General features: G+C 46.1%; 5 non-coding genes across 5 annotated transcripts; all 5 read left to right on the plus strand.

Annotated features, from left to right (window-relative positions):
* Positions 1-638: 638 nt before the first annotated feature.
* Positions 639-710, plus strand: Trnai-aau (transfer RNA isoleucine (anticodon AAU)). Its single transcript has one exon. It is a non-coding gene; the product is annotated as a tRNA-Ile (tRNA).
* A 4,505-nt stretch (positions 711-5,215) lies between these two features.
* Positions 5,216-5,287, plus strand: Trnai-aau (transfer RNA isoleucine (anticodon AAU)). Its single transcript has one exon. It is a non-coding gene; the product is annotated as a tRNA-Ile (tRNA).
* Positions 5,288-8,281: 2,994 nt separating this feature from the next.
* On the plus strand, positions 8,282-8,353 carry Trnai-aau (transfer RNA isoleucine (anticodon AAU)). Its single transcript has one exon. It is a non-coding gene; the product is annotated as a tRNA-Ile (tRNA).
* A 3,000-nt stretch (positions 8,354-11,353) lies between these two features.
* Trnai-aau (transfer RNA isoleucine (anticodon AAU)) lies at positions 11,354-11,425 on the plus strand. Its single transcript has one exon. It is a non-coding gene; the product is annotated as a tRNA-Ile (tRNA).
* Positions 11,426-12,885: 1,460 nt separating this feature from the next.
* Trnai-aau (transfer RNA isoleucine (anticodon AAU)) lies at positions 12,886-12,957 on the plus strand. Its single transcript has one exon. It is a non-coding gene; the product is annotated as a tRNA-Ile (tRNA).
* Positions 12,958-14,945: the final 1,988 nt, after the last annotated feature.

Below are 14,945 nucleotides of genomic sequence, written 5' to 3' on the forward strand. Positions count from 1 at the left end.
GCCTGGCTCTCCTATAAAAATCGCTCCCACACAACGATGGAAGAATGTAACAGAACTATTTGATTTCCATAACCCCAAAAGAAGGGATTTTATTTACTTGTATACATTTACTTCGTCACTCACCTATCTCAAAAAAAAAAAAAAAAACACAAAAACACATAATAAAAAAAAGAAAAAAAACAACAAAAAGAAAAAAAAAGAGACAAAAAAAAAGTGGTTAAAAAAATAAAAAAAATAAAAAGTCGGTAGAGCGTCAGACTCTTAATCCCAGGGTCGTGGGTTCGAGCCAGACGCTGGGCGGAACGGAATTTTGTTCCGCTGCAGGTGTAAATTACCGTTTTTCTGATTAACGAGATTTAATGGAAATAGCAACTTTAAACTTTGCCTACGTCTCTGTCAGTCGCAAGGAAACTGTATTTGAAGGTGAAGGTGATTTTGTAGATATGTGTGAAAGACATGTTCTGAAATGCAAGTGTTGTTGTTTGGAGAGCACATCGGTTACGTGTCAGATGTGTAGCCAAGCAGTAATTTGTCGCCATAGCTGCAAATATTAGCCGGTGATATGAAGTGTTGTCAGCTAAAGTCTGATGATGCAGACGACCGTAAGGACGAAGTACCCAAGAGTACCGCTAGGCCGCGTCTCTTTAGCTCAGTGGTAGAGCACTGGTCTAATAAACCAGGGGTCGTAAGTTCCATCCTCACAGGAGAAAGATGAATTTTGGAAATCAGTTGCGCGTCGTGGCCGTATAGCAAACAGTACCTGTGATGACGAACAATTAGCGACAGGCGTTTTTTTTAAGAATTACTCTCAGATGCGATTAAGGCGAATGGCGCAGATAAAGCATTTGCCAAAGCGGTACAGCATAAGGTGGGACGAGGCAGTCTCAATTACATTTTATAGATGTATTTCTCACATATCTCAGAGCCTCTCGCGATATTCGTCGTCGTCGTCGTCGTCGTCGTCGTCGCCGCCGCCGCTTCTGCAGAAGTAGCAAATGGCAATCGTAGCAAATGCGGCGAGGGACGCCCTGCCTTCGATTCCGAATGCACAAAGTGTGTGGTCTTGTTTCTCAGTCTATATTTGGTCGGTCTCGTCAGAGGTTGAATGTAACGAATGGGTGGGAAAGAGCAAGGGGCAGCGGCTGTGTAGAACGAAAACACAAATCCTCAGGGGTGTGAGCGTTTCGAGATGAGTCGTATACATGTAAATGTTGGTCGTCAGTGACCGTGTGGCCTAATGGATAAGGCGTCGGACTTCGGATCTGAAGATTACAGGTTCGAATGCTGTCACGCTTGTATTTTTCCAGTTCTGAAAAAGAAACATAACGTTTTAATGTAGCAATTGAGCAGTACGAAACCGTCTGAATGTTGCTGTTGACCATTTTTTGCTTGGAGATGCTCTTGAGCTTGAAACACACACAACAAGACCGGTGTTAACTAGCGAAATGGTCGGCAGAGTGCCGACACAGCGAGTTCTGACTATCACTTGCACATCTAAAACAACGTCGGAAAGTAACTCGTTCGGCTTTTCAGTCACATAAAGTATGTGTGTTAATTTTGACGCCACTAGCTCTGCATGTTGTCATGCAATTTCTTTACCTCTCAGAAATGATTATGACATAAAAGTGAAGTACGTGACGAGTGTGACGTTAGGAAAACATTAGGCATCATGGAGAGATTCTATATGGGACCACCCAACCCAAACGAGTACTGTGTGACGTGCTACCCGGCAGGTATTCACCGAGGTAGCCGGCTAGCTCAGTCGGTAGAGCGTCAGACTCTTAATCCCAGGGTCGTGGGTTCGAGCCAGACGCTGGGCGGAACGGAATTTTGTTCCGCTGCAGGTGTAAATTACCGTTTTTCTGATTAACGAGATTTAATGGAAATAGCAACTTTAAACTTTGCCTACGTCTCTGTCAGTCGCAAGGAAACTGTATTTGAAGGTGAAGGTGATTTTGTAGATATGTGTGAAAGACATGTTCTGAAATGCAAGTGTTGTTGTTTGGAGAGCACATCGGTTACGTGTCAGATGTGTAGCCAAGCAGTAATTTGTCGCCATAGCTGCAAATATTAGCCGGTAATATGAAGTGTTGTCAGCTAAAGTCTGATGATGCAGACGACCGTAAGGACGAAGTACCCAAGAGTACCGCTAGGCCGCGCCTCTTTAGCTCAGTGGTAGAGCACTGGTCTAATAAACCAGGAGTCGTAAGTTCCATCCTAACACGAAAAAGATGAATTTTGGAAATCAGTTGCGCGTCGTGGCCGTATAGCAAACAGTACCTGTGATGACGAACAATTAGCGACAGGCGTTTTTTTAAGAATTACTCTCAGATGCGATTAAGGCGAATGGCGCAGATAAAGCATTTGCTAAAGCGGTACAGCATAAGGTGGGACGAGGCAGTCTGCATTACATTTTATAGATGTATTTCTCACATATCTCAGAGCCTCTCGCGATATTCGTCGTCGTCGTCGTCGTCGTCGTCGTCGTCGTCTTCGCCGCCGCCGCCGCTTCTGCAGAAGTAGCAAATGGCAATCGTAGCAAATGCGGCGAGGGACGCCCTGCCTTCGATTCCGAATGCACAAAGTGTGTGGTCTTGTTTCTCAGTCTATATTTGGTCGGTCTCGTCAGAGGTTGAATGTAACGAATGGGTGGGAAAGAGCAAGGGGCAGCGGCTGTGTAGAACGAAAACACAAATCCTCAGGGGTGTGAGCGTTTCGAGATGAGTCGTATACATGTAAATGTTGGTCGTCAGTGACCGTGTGGCCTAATGGATAAGGCGTCGGACTTCGGATCTGAAGATTACAGGTTCGAATGCTGTCACGCTTGTATTTTTCCAGTTCTGAAAAAGAAACATAACGTTTTAATGTAGCAATTGAGCAGTACGAAACCGTCTGAATGTTGCTGTTGACCATTTTTTGCTTGGAGATGCTCTTGAGCTTGAAACACACACAACAAGACCGGTGTTAACTAGCGAAATGGTCGGCAGAGTGCCGACACAGCGAGTTCTGACTATCACTTGCACATCTAAAACAACGTCGGAAAGTAACTCGTTCGGCTTTTCAGTCACATAAAGTATGTGTGTTAATTTTGACGCCACTAGCTCTGCATGTTGTCATGCAATTTCTTTACCTCTCAGAAATGATTATGACATAAAAGTGAAGTACGTGACGAGTGTGACGTTAGGAAAACATTAGGCATCATGGAGAGATTCTATATGGGACCACCCAACCCAAACGAGTACTGTATGACATACTACCCGGCAGGTATTCACCGAGGTAGCCGGCTAGCTCAGTCGGTAGAGCGTCAGACTCTTAATCCCAGGGTCGTGGGTTCGAGCCAGACGCTGGGCGGAACGGAATTTTGTTCCGCTGCAGGTGTAAATTACCGTTTTTCTGATTAACGAGATTTAATGGAAATAGCAACTTTAAACTTTGCCTACGTCTCTGTCAGTCGCAAGGAAACTGTATTTGAAGGTGAAGGTGATTTTGTAGATATGTGTGAAAGACATGTTCTGAAATGCAAGTGTTGTTGTTTGGAGAGCACATCGGTTACGTGTCAGATGTGTAGCCAAGCAGTAATTTGTCGAAATAGCTGCAAATATTAGCCGGTGATATGAAGTGTTGTCAGCTAAAGTCTGATGATGCAGACGACCGTAAGGACGAAGTACCCAAGAGTACCGCTAGGCCGCGCCTCTTTAGCTCAGTGGTAGAGCACTGGTCTAATAAACCAGGGGTCGTAAGTTCCATCCTCACAGGAGAAAGATGAATTTTGGAAATCAGTTGCGCGTCGTGGCCGTATAGCAAACAGTACCTGTGATGACGAACAATTAGCGACAGGCGTTTTTTTTAAGAATTACTCTCAGATGCGATTAAGGCGAATGGCGCAGATAAAGCATTTGCCAAAGCGGTACAGCATAAGGTGGGACGAGGCAGTCTGCATTACATTTTATAGATGTATTTCTCACATATCTCAGAGCCTCTCGCGATATTCGTCGTCGTCGTCGTCGTCGTAGTCGTCGTCGCCGCCGCCGCCGCTTCTGCAGAAGTAGCAAATGGCAATCGTAGCAAATGCGGCGAGGGACGCCCTGCCTTCGATTCCGAATGCACAAAGTGTGTGGTCTTGTTTCTCAGTCTATATTTGGTCGGTCTCGTCAGAGGTTGAATGTAACGAATGGGTGGGAAAGAGCAAGGGGCAGCGGCTGTGTAGAACGAAAACACAAATCCTCAGGGGTGTGAGCGTTTCGAGATGAGTCGTATACATGTAAATGTTGGTCGTCAGTGACCGTGTGGCCTAATGGATAAGGCGTCGGACTTCGGATTTGAAGATTACAGGTTCGAATGCTGTCACGCTTGTATTTTTCCAGTTCTGAAAAAGAAACATAACGTTTTAATGTAGCAATTGAGCAGTGCGAAACCGTCTGAATGTTGCTGTTGACCATTTTTTGCTTGGAGATGCTCTTGAGCTTGAAACACACACAACAAGACCGGTGTTAACTAGCGAAATGGTCGGCAGAGTGCCGACACAGCGAGTTCTGACTATCACTTGCACATCTAAAACAACGTCGGAAAGTAACTCGTTCGGCTTTTCAGTCACATAAAGTATGTGTGTTAATTTTGACGCCACTAGCTCTGCATGTTGTCATGCAATTTCTTTACCTCTCAGAAATGATTATGACATAAAAGTGAAGTACGTGACGAGTGTGACGTTAGAAAAACATTAGGCATCATGGAGAGATTCTATATGGGACCACCCAACCCAAACGAGTACTGTATGACATGCTACCCGGCAGGTATTCACCGAGGTAGCCGGCTAGCTCAGTCGGTAGAGCGTCAGACTCTTAATCCCAGGGTCGTGGGTTCGAGCCAGACGCTGGGCGGAACGGAATTTTGTTCCGCTGCAGGTGTAAATTACCGTTTTTCTGATTAACGAGATTTAATGGAAATAGCAACTTTAAACTTTGCCTACGTCTCTGTCAGTCGCAAGGAAACTGTATTTGAAGGTGAAGGTGATTTTGTAGATATGTGTGAGAGACATGTTCTGAAATGCAAGTGTTGTTGTTTGGAGAGTACATCGGTTACGTGTCAGATGTGTAGCCAAGCAGTAATTTGTCGAAATAGCTGCAAATATTAGCCGGTGATATGAAGTGTTGTCAGCTAAAGTCTGATGATGCAGACGACCGTAAGGACGAAGTACCCAAGAGTACCGCTAGGCCGCGTCTCTTTAGCTCAGTGGTAGAGCACTGGTCTAATGAACCAGGGGTCGTAAGTTCCATCCTCACAGGAGAAAGATGAATTTTGGAAATCAGTTGCGCGTCGTGGCCGTATAGCAAACAGTACCTGTGATGACGAACAATTAGCGACAGGCGTTTTTTTTAAGAATTACTCTCAGATGCGATTAAGGCGAATGGCGCAGATAAAGCATTTGCCAAAGCGGTACAGCATAAGGTGGGACGAGGCAGTCTGCATTACATTTTATAGATGTATTTCTCACATATCTCAGAGCCTCTCGCGATATTCGTCGTCGTCGTCGTCGTCGTCGTCGTCGTCGTCGTCGTCGCTGCCGCCGCCGCCGCCGCCGCTTCTGCAGAAGTAGCAAATGGCAATCGTAGCAAATGCGGCGAGGGACGCCCTGCCTTCGATTCCGAATGCACAAAGTGTGTGGTCTTGTTTCTCAGTCTATATTTGGTCGGTCTCGTCAGAGGTTGAATGTAACGAATGGGTGGGAAAGAGCAAGGGGCAGCGGCTGTGTAGAACGAAAACACAAATCCTCAGGGGTGTGAGCGTTTCGAGATGAGTCGTATACATGTAAATGTTGGTCGTCAGTGACCGTGTGGCCTAATGGATAAGGCGTCGGACTTCGGATCTGAAGATTACAGGTTCGAATGCTGTCACGCTTGTATTTTTCCAGTTCTGAAAAAGAAACATAACGTTTTAATGTAGCAATTGAGCAGTACGAAACCGTCTGAATGTTGCTGTTGACCATTTTTTGCTTGGAGATGCTCTTGAGCTTGAAACACACACAACAAGACCGGTGTTAACTAGCGAAATGGTCGGCAGAGTGCCGACACAGCGAGTTCTGACTATCACTTGCACATCTAAAACAACGTCGGAAAGTAACTCGTTCGGCTTTTCAGTCACATAAAGTATGTGTGTTAATTTTGACGCCACTAGCTCTGCATGATGTCATGCAATTTCTTTACCTCTCAGAAATGATTATGACATAAAAGTGAAGTACGTGACGAGTGTGACGTTAGGAAAACATTAAGCATCATGGAGAGATTCTGTATGGGACCACCCAACCCAAACGAGTACTGTGTGACGTGCCACCCGGCAGGTATTCACCGAGGTAGCCGGCTAGCTCAGTCGGTAGAGCGTCAGACTCTTAATCCCAGGGTCGTGGGTTCGAGCCAGACGCTGGGCGGAACGGAATTTTGTTCCGCTGCAGGTGTAAATTACCGTTTTTCTGATTAACGAGATTTAATGGAAATAGCAACTTTAAACTTTGCCTACGTCTCTGTCAGTCGCAAGGAAACTGTATTTGAAGGTGAAGGTGATTTTGTAGACATGTGTGAAAGACATGTTCTGAAATGCAAGTGTTGTTGTTTGGAGAGCACATCGGTTACGTGTCAGATGTGTAGCCAAGCAGTAATTTGTCGCCATAGCTGCAAATATTAGCCGGTAATATGAAGTGTTGTCAGCTAAAGTCTGATGATGCAGACGACCGTAAGGACGAAGTACCCAAGAGTACCGCTAGGCCGCGCCTCTTTAGCTCAGTGGTAGAGCACTGGTCTAATAAACCAGGAGTCGTAAGTTCCATCCTAACACGAGAAATATGAATTTTGGAAATCAGTTGCGCGTCGTGGCCGTATAGCAAACAGTACCTGTGATGACGAACAATTAGCGACAGGCGTTTTTTTAAGAATTACTCTCAGATGCGATTAAGGCGAATGGCGCAGATAAAGCATTTGCCAAAGCGGTACAGCATAAGGTGGGACGAGGCAGTCTCAATTACATTTTATAGATGTATTTCTCACATATCACAGGGACTCTCGCGGTCGTCGTCGTCGTCGTCGCCGCCGCCGCCGCCGCCGCCGCCGCCGCTTCTGCAGAAGTAGCAAATGGCAATCGTAGCAAATGCGGCGAGGGACGCCCTGCCTTCGATTCCGAATGCACAAAGTGTGTGGTCTTGTTTCTCAGTCTATATTTGGTCGGTCTCGTCAGAGGTTGAATGTAACGAATGGGTGGGAAAGAGCAAGGGGCAGCGGCTGTGTAGAACGAAAACACAAATCCTCAGGGGTGTGAGCGTTTCGAGATGAGTCGTATACATGTAAATGTTGGTCGTCAGTGACCGTGTGGCCTAATGGATAAGGCGTCGGACTTCGGATCTGAAGATTACAGGTTCGAATGCTGTCACGCTTGTATTTTTCCAGTTCTGAAAAAGAAACATAACGTTTTAATGTAGCAATTGAGCAGTACGAAACCGTCTGAATGTTGCTGTTGACCATTTTTTGCTTGGAGATGCTCTTGAGCTTGAAACACACACAACAAGACCGGTGTTAACTAGCGAAATGGTCGGCAGAGTGCCGACACAGCGAGTTCTGACTATCACTTGCACATCTAAAACAACGTCGGAAAGTAACTCGTTCGGCTTTTCAGTCACATAAAGTATGTGTGTTAATTTTGACGCCACTAGCTCTGCATGTTGTCATGCAATTTCTTTACCTCTCAGAAATGATTATGACATAAAAGTGAAGTACGTGACGAGTGTGACGTTAGGAAAACATTAGGCATCATGGAGAGATTCTATATGGGACCACCCAACCCAAACGAGTACTGTATGACATGCTACCCGGCAGGTATTCACCGAGGTAGCCGGCTAGCTCAGTCGGTAGAGCGTCAGACTCTTAATCCCAGGGTCGTGGGTTCGAGCCAGACGCTGGGCGGAACGGAATTTTGTTCCGCTGCAGGTGTAAATTACCGTTTTTCTGATTAACGAGATTTAATGGAAATAGCAACTTTAAACTTTGCCTACGTCTCTGTCAGTCGCAAGGAAACTGTATTTGAAGGTGAAGGTGATTTTGTAGATATGTGTGAAAAACATGTTCTGAAATGCAAGTGTTGTTGTTTGGAGAGTACATCGGTTACGTGTCAGATGTGTAGCCAAGCAGTAATTTGTCGAAATAGCTGCAAATATTAGCCGGTGATATGAAGTGTTGTCAGCTAAAGTCTGATGATGCAGACGACCGTAAGGACGAAGTACCCAAGAGTACCGCTAGGCCGCGTCTCTTTAGCTCAGTGGTAGAGCACTGGTCTAATGAACCAGGGGTCGTAAGTTCCATCCTCACAGGAGAAAGATGAATTTTGGAAATCAGTTGCGCGTCGTGGCCGTATAGCAAACAGTACCTGTGATGACGAACAATTAGCGACAGGCGTTTTTTTTAAGAATTACTCTCAGATGCGATTAAGGCGAATGGCGCAGATAAAGCATTTGCCAAAGCGGTACAGCATAAGGTGGGACGAGGCAGTCTGCATTACATTTTATAGATGTATTTCTCACATATCTCAGAGCCTCTCGCGATATTCGTCGTCGTCATCGTCGTCGTCGTCGTCGCCGCCGCCGCCGCCGCCGCCGCTTCTGCAGAAGTAGCAAATGGCAATCGTAGCAAATGCGGCGAGGGACGCCCTGCCTTCGATTCCGAATGCACAAAGTGTGTGGTCTTGTTTCTCAGTCTATATTTGGTCGGTCTCGTCAGAGGTTGAATGTAACGAATGGGTGGGAAAGAGCAAGGGGCAGCGGCTGTGTAGAACGAAAACACAAATCCTCAGGGGTGTGAGCGTTTCGAGATGAGTCGTATACATGTAAATGTTGGTCGTCAGTGACCGTGTGGCCTAATGGATAAGGCGTCGGACTTCGTATCTGAAGATTACTGGTTCGAATGCTGTCACGCTTGTATTTTTCCAGTTCTGAAAAAGAAACATAACGTTTTAATGTAGCAATTGAGCAGTACGAAACCGTCTGAATGTTGCTGTTGACCATTTTTTGCTTGGAGATGCTCTTGAGCTTGAAACACACACAACAAGACCGGTGTTAACTAGCGAAATGGTCGGCAGAGTGCCGACACAGCGAGTTCTGACTATCACTTGCACATCTAAAACAACGTCGGAAAGTAACTCGTTCGGCTTTTCAGTCACATAAAGTATGTGTGTTAATTTTGACGCCACTAGCTCTGCATGTTGTCATGCAATTTCTTTACCTCTCAGAAATGATTATGACATAAAAGTGAAGTACGTGACGAGTGTGACGTTAGGAAAACATTAGGCATCATGGAGAGATTCTGTATGGGACCACCCAACCCAAACGAGTACTGTATGACATGCTACCCGGCAGGTATTCACCGAGATGGCCGGCTAGCTCAGTCGGTAGAGCGTCAGACTCTTAATCCCAGGGTCGTGGGTTCGAACCAGACGCTGGGCGGAACGGAATTTTGTTCCGCTGCAGGTGTAAATTACCGTTTTTCTGATTAACGAGATTTAATGGAAATAGCAACTTTAAACTTTGCCTACGTCTCTGTCAGTCGCAAGGAAACTGTATTTGAAGGTGAAGGTGATTTTGTAGATATGTGTGAAAGACATGTTCTGAAATGCAAGTGTTGTTGTTTGGAGAGCACATCGGTTACGTGTCAGATGTGTAGCCAAGCAGTAATTTGTCGCCATAGCTGCAAATATTAGCCGGTAATATGAAGTGTTGTCAGCTAAAGTCTGATGATGCAGACGACCGTAAGGACGAAGTACCCAAGAGTACCGCTAGGCCGCGCCTCTTTAGCTCAGTGGTAGAGCACTGGTCTAATAAACCAGGAGTCGTAAGTTCCATCCTAACACGAAAAAGATGTATTTTGGAAATCAGTTGCGCGTCGTGGCCGTATAGCAAACAGTACCTGTGATGACGAACAATTAGCGACAGGCGTTTTTTTAAGAATTACTCTCAGATGCGATTAAGGCGAATGGCGCAGATAAAGCATTTGCCAAAGCGGTACAGCATAAGGTGGGACGAGGCAGTCTGCATTACATTTTATAGATGTATTTCTCACATATCTCAGAGCCTCTCGCGATATTCGTCGTCGTCGTCGTCGTCGTCGTCGTCGTCGTCGTCGTCGTCGCCGCCGCCGCCGCCGCTTCTGCAGAAGTAGCAAATGGCAATCGTAGCAAATGCGGCGAGGGACGCCCTGCCTTCGATTCCGAATGCACAAAGTGTGTGGTCTTGTTTCTCAGTCTATATTTGGTCGGTCTCGTCAGAGGTTGAATGTAACGAATGGGTGGGAAAGAGCAAGGGGCAGCGGCTGTGTAGAACGAAAACACAAATCCTCAGGGGTGTGAGCGTTTCGAGATGAGTCGTATACATGTAAATGTTGGTCGTCAGTGACCGTGTGGCCTAATGGATAAGGCGTCGGACTTCGTATCTGAAGATTACAGGTTCGAATGCTGTCACGCTTGTATTTTTCCAGTTCTGAAAAAGAAACATAACGTTTTAATGTAGCAATTGAGCAGTACGAAACCGTCTGAATGTTGCTGTTGACCATTTTTTGCTTGGAGATGCTCTTGAGCTTGAAACACACACAACAAGACCGGTGTTAACTAGCGAAATGGTCGGCAGAGTGCCGACACAGCGAGTTCTGACTATCACTTGCACATCTAAAACAACGTCGGAAAGTAACTCGTTCGGCTTTTCAGTCACATAAAGTATGTGTGTTAATTTTGACGCCACTAGCTCTGCATGTTGTCATGCAATTTCTTTACCTCTCAGAAATGATTATGACATAAAAGTGAAGTACGTGACGAGTGTGACGTTAGAAAAACATTAGGCATCATGGAGAGATTCTATATGGGACCACCCAACCCAAACGAGTACTGTATGACATGCTACCCGGCAGGTATTCACCGAGGTAGCCGGCTAGCTCAGTCGGTAGAGCGTCAGACTCTTAATCCCAGGGTCGTGGGTTCGAGCCAGACGCTGGGCGGAACGGAATTTTGTTCCGCTGCAGGTGTAAATTACCGTTTTTCTGATTAACGAGATTTAATGGAAATAGCAACTTTAAACTTTGCCTACGTCTCTGTCAGTCGCAAGGAAACTGTATTTGAAGGTGAAGGTGATTTTGTAGATATGTGTGAAAGACATGTTCTGAAATGCAAGTGTTGTTGTTTGGAGAGTACATCGGTTACGTGTCAGATGTGTAGCCAAGCAGTAATTTGTCGAAATAGCTGCAAATATTAGCCGGTGATATGAAGTGTTGTCAGCTAAAGTCTGATGATGCAGACGACCGTAAGGACGAAGTACCCAAGAGTACCGCTAGGCCGCGTCTCTTTAGCTCAGTGGTAGAGCACTGGTCTAATGAACCAGGGGTCGTAAGTTCCATCCTCACAGGAGAAAGATGAATTTTGGAAATCAGTTGCGCGTCGTGGCCGTATAGCAAACAGTACCTGTGATGACGAACAATTAGCGACAGGCGTTTTTTTTAAGAATTACTCTCAGATGCGATTAAGGCGAATGGCGCAGATAAAGCATTTGCCAAAGCGGTACAGCATAAGGTGGGACGAGGCAGTCTGCATTACATTTTATAGATGTATTTCTCACATATCTCAGAGCCTCTCGCGATATTCGTCGTCGTCGTCGTCGTCGTCGTCGTAGTCGTCGTCGCCGCCGCCGCCGCTTCTGCAGAAGTAGCAAATGGCAATCGTAGCAAATGCGGCGAGGGACGCCCTGCCTTCGATTCCGAATGCACAAAGTGTGTGGTCTTGTTTCTCAGTCTATATTTGGTCGGTCTCGTCAGAGGTTGAATGTAACGAATGGGTGGGAAAGAGCAAGGGGCAGCGGCTGTGTAGAACGAAAACACAAATCCTCAGGGGTGTGAGCGTTTCGAGATGAGTCGTATACATGTAAATGTTGGTCGTCAGTGACCGTGTGGCCTAATGGATAAGGCGTCGGACTTCGGATTTGAAGATTACAGGTTCGAATGCTGTCACGCTTGTATTTTTCCAGTTCTGAAAAAGAAACATAACGTTTTAATGTAGCAATTGAGCAGTGCGAAACCGTCTGAATGTTGCTGTTGACCATTTTTTGCTTGGAGATGCTCTTGAGCTTGAAACACACACAACAAGACCGGTGTTAACTAGCGAAATGGTCGGCAGAGTGCCGACACAGCGAGTTCTGACTATCACTTGCACATCTAAAACAACGTCGGAAAGTAACTCGTTCGGCTTTTCAGTCACATAAAGTATGTGTGTTAATTTTGACGCCACTAGCTCTGCATGTTGTCATGCAATTTCTTTACCTCTCAGAAATGATTATGACATAAAAGTGAAGTACGTGACGAGTGTGACGTTAGAAAAACATTAGGCATCATGGAGAGATTCTATATGGGACCACCCAACCCAAACGAGTACTGTATGACATGCTACCCGGCAGGTATTCACCGAGGTAGCCGGCTAGCTCAGTCGGTAGAGCGTCAGACTCTTAATCCCAGGGTCGTGGGTTCGAGCCAGACGCTGGGCGGAACGGAATTTTGTTCCGCTGCAGGTGTAAATTACCGTTTTTCTGATTAACGAGATTTAATGGAAATAGCAACTTTAAACTTTGCCTACGTCTCTGTCAGTCGCAAGGAAACTGTATTTGAAGGTGAAGGTGATTTTGTAGATATGTGTGAGAGACATGTTCTGAAATGCAAGTGTTGTTGTTTGGAGAGTACATCGGTTACGTGTCAGATGTGTAGCCAAGCAGTAATTTGTCGAAATAGCTGCAAATATTAGCCGGTGATATGAAGTGTTGTCAGCTAAAGTCTGATGATGCAGACGACCGTAAGGACGAAGTACCCAAGAGTACCGCTAGGCCGCGTCTCTTTAGCTCAGTGGTAGAGCACTGGTCTAATGAACCAGGGGTCGTAAGTTCCATCCTCACAGGAGAAAGATGAATTTTGGAAATCAGTTGCGCGTCGTGGCCGTATAGCAAACAGTACCTGTGATGACGAACAATTAGCGACAGGCGTTTTTTTTAAGAATTACTCTCAGATGCGATTAAGGCGAATGGCGCAGATAAAGCATTTGCCAAAGCGGTACAGCATAAGGTGGGACGAGGCAGTCTGCATTACATTTTATAGATGTATTTCTCACATATCTCAGAGCCTCTCGCGATATTCGTCGTCGTCATCGTCGTCGTCGTCGTCGTCGTCGTCGCTGCCGCCGCCGCCGCCGCCGCTTCTGCAGAAGTAGCAAATGGCAATCGTAGCAAATGCGGCGAGGGACGCCCTGCCTTCGATTCCGAATGCACAAAGTGTGTGGTCTTGTTTCTCAGTCTATATTTGGTCGGTCTCGTCAGAGGTTGAATGTAACGAATGGGTGGGAAAGAGCAAGGGGCAGCGGCTGTGTAGAACGAAAACACAAATCCTCAGGGGTGTGAGCGTTTCGAGATGAGTCGTATACATGTAAATGTTGGTCGTCAGTGACCGTGTGGCCTAATGGATAAGGCGTCGGACTTCGGATCTGAAGATTACAGGTTCGAATGCTGTCACGCTTGTATTTTTCCAGTTCTGAAAAAGAAACATAACGTTTTAATGTAGCAATTGAGCAGTACGAAACCGTCTGAATGTTGCTGTTGACCATTTTTTGCTTGGAGATGCTCTTGAGCTTGAAACACACACAACAAGACCGGTGTTAACTAGCGAAATGGTCGGCAGAGTGCCGACACAGCGAGTTCTGACTATCACTTGCACATCTAAAACAACGTCGGAAAGTAACTCGTTCGGCTTTTCAGTCACATAAAGTATGTGTGTTAATTTTGACGCCACTAGCTCTGCATGATGTCATGCAATTTCTTTACCTCTCAGAAATGATTATGACATAAAAGTGAAGTACGTGACGAGTGTGACGTTAGGAAAACATTAAGCATCATGGAGAGATTCTGTATGGGACCACCCAACCCAAACGAGTACTGTGTGACGTGCCACCCGGCAGGTATTCACAGAGGTAGCCGGCTAGCTCAGTCGGTAGAGCGTCAGACTCTTAATCCCAGGGTCGTGGGTTCGAGCCAGACGCTGGGCGGAACGGAATTTTGTTCCGCTGCAGGTGTAAATTACCGTTTTTCTGATTAACGAGATTTAATGGAAATAGCAACTTTAAACTTTGCCTACGTCTCTGTCAGTCGCAAGGAAACTGTATTTGAAGGTGAAGGTGATTTTGTAGACATGTGTGAAAGACATGTTCTGAAATGCAAGTGTTGTTGTTTGGAGAGCACATCGGTTACGTGTCAGATGTGTAGCCAAGCAGTAATTTGTCGCCATAGCTGCAAATATTAGCCGGTAATATGAAGTGTTGTCAGCTAAAGTCTGATGATGCAGACGACCGTAAGGACGAAGTACCCAAGAGTACCGCTAGGCCGCGCCTCTTTAGCTCAGTGGTAGAGCACTGGTCTAATAAACCAGGAGTCGTAAGTTCCATCCTAACACGAGAAATATGAATTTTGGAAATCAGTTGCGCGTCGTGGCCGTATAGCAAACAGTACCTGTGATGACGAACAATTAGCGACAGGCGTTTTTTTAAGAATTACTCTCAGATGCGATTAAGGCGAATGGCGCAGATAAAGCATTTGCCAAAGCGGTACAGCATAAGGTGGGACGAGGCAGTCTCAATTACATTTTATAGATGTATTTCTCACATATCACAGGGACTCTCGCGGTCGTCGTCGTCGTCGTCGCCGCCGCCGCCGCCGCCGCCGCCGCCGCTTCTGCAGAAGTAGCAAATGGCAATCGTAGCAAATGCGGCGAGGGACGCCCTGCCTTCGATTCCGAATGCACAAAGTGTGTGGTCTTGTTTCTCAGTCTATATTTGGTCGGTCTCGTCAGAGGTTGAATGTAACGAATGGGTGGGAAAGAGCAAGGGGCAGCGGCTGTGTAGAACGA

The sequence above is a fragment of the Schistocerca gregaria genome, chromosome 4 (assembly GCF_023897955.1).
Source record: "Schistocerca gregaria isolate iqSchGreg1 chromosome 4, iqSchGreg1.2, whole genome shotgun sequence".
NCBI lineage: Eukaryota > Metazoa > Arthropoda > Insecta > Orthoptera > Acrididae > Schistocerca > Schistocerca gregaria.